Below are 1967 nucleotides of genomic sequence, written 5' to 3'. Positions count from 1 at the left end.
GAGGTGGGAGATTCGCTTGAGCCCAGGAGTTGGGGATTGCTGTGAGCTGTGATGCCAGGCACTCTATCCAGGGGGACAGCTTGAGGCTCTGTCTCAAAAAAAATAAAAGAAAAAGAAAAAAGAAAATAAATGAGGGTACAGTACAAGTGTCACAGTGGCTGCAATCTCTTTAGACTATATTTGCTCCTGCCTTCTGGATTCCCCACAGGAAGATGTGCCTGGGGAATAGGGTAGTTATGAGTATGAGTATGTGACTTTGCAACTTGTTTTGGCACCACCTACCTTGTCCTGTTAAGGAACAGCCCTTCTCCCCAACAAGGGAACTGGGGGAAGGAAGGGGCAGGGCAGGAACACAAAGGGTACTGACAGTCTGTGATGCTCTAGTATTCTGGTCTTTAAACCGATGTCAAGTAAATGAATTACTCCTATGAGTATGTTCCCCCAAACAAGCCTCTTTATTAGGCAGTTACAAACAATTTTATTCTTTGCCTGAAAACGTGATCTCTTGTTTCTAACTGCAAATCCTTCTTCCAGCATTTGGGTTGCAAAACACTTATTCTCTTGGCCTCCTGGTCTTTACTCTCTGATCACCTGGTGAAATATCCCCACCCTCTGTCCACAAATGAAGACATTTAGGGGGCAGGTGGCGGGGTGTAAGGAGTGCAATGAGGAGGAAAAGGCTTTCCGGTAAAATTTGAGTTAGGACAGGATTAGGCAGCCTGGAATTATCTATTCTATTCTAAGCTGTGTGGCATATTATCATTATTAATAGTATCAGCATTTTAGGGGATAAATCTATTGACCTCATAGCATTATTGTGCTAGCAAGGCAATGTGAATAAAGTATATGAGTCAGTCAGTGACTGGCGCATAGGGAGTGCTTCCAAGTAACTATTACTATTTCTGCTATAACTATTATTATTACTGTTATAGTGAGCCTTACTGTCTACCAGGCACTGTACCTGATCCTTCATAGCAACTGATTTGAATATCAATAAAACAGTTAGGAGAAGTCGTCATTATCCTCATTTTCCACATGAGAAAATTGGAGCTCAAGGTTGCCTTAGTCCTTAAGTGGCAAAGATACGGTAAGTTCCAAAGCCCACAGTCTTCTCAGCACACTGAGGTGGATAAAGAACACATTTGGGGGCTTTGCAAATTAGCCAGTCAGTTACTCTGCTTGCCAATCTGTTACTAAAATTTGAATGCTTATATAATGACAGCATTTCTCGCTGAACCAATTTTCTTCAAATGTCATTTCCTCCTTCTATAAACAGACTGAACACTTCCCTGACTCACATTTGAACAAAGTCATTTCACATTTCAGTTTTTCTTTTCCCTGGAGTCAGCCCTATGGCAATTCCACAGGCCCAGAGCCAAATTCCAGCTCATATGGAGTATGTGTGAATACCATAGGCTAAGAAAATAGCATGAGACCAACTGACAGAGGTCCCCCAAGTGCTGTCTTACCCTGCTATTTCCCAGCATGCTATGGATTAAGATATAAATGAAACATATGGAGATGGGGAAAAGCATATGTCAGGCATGCTGTGGCCCACGTCCCTGTCAAACATGCACACTGGGTCATTTTTAATCATGAAAACATCACCAAGCAAGCTACTCAAATATTTCCACAGAACCAAAATTGAAGTCAGTGTTTTATTTTTTACACCTTCCTTCTTCAATCAGCCTCATTGGCAGTGTCCCAAAAATGGGTGCATGTACCTCTATGCCCTCCCTCATCAAAAGGAAAGAGAGTGAAAAGAACTGGTTAGTTCGGCTCGGCGCCTGTGGCTCAAGTGGCTAAGGGGCCAGCCACATACACCTAAGGTGGCGGGTTCAAATCCCCAGCCCGGGCCTGCCAAACAACAAATGATGGCTGCAACCAAAAAATGGCCAGGCGTTGTGGCGGGCGCCTGTAGTCCCAGCTACTTGGGAGGCGGAGGCAGGAGACTCGCTTGAGCCCAG

Source organism: Otolemur garnettii, unplaced genomic scaffold (genome assembly GCF_000181295.1).
Source record: "Otolemur garnettii isolate 467f Iridium unplaced genomic scaffold, OtoGar3 scaffold00252, whole genome shotgun sequence".
Classification (NCBI taxonomy): Eukaryota; Metazoa; Chordata; class Mammalia; order Primates; family Galagidae; genus Otolemur; species Otolemur garnettii.
This window is presented reverse-complemented; position numbering follows the sequence as displayed.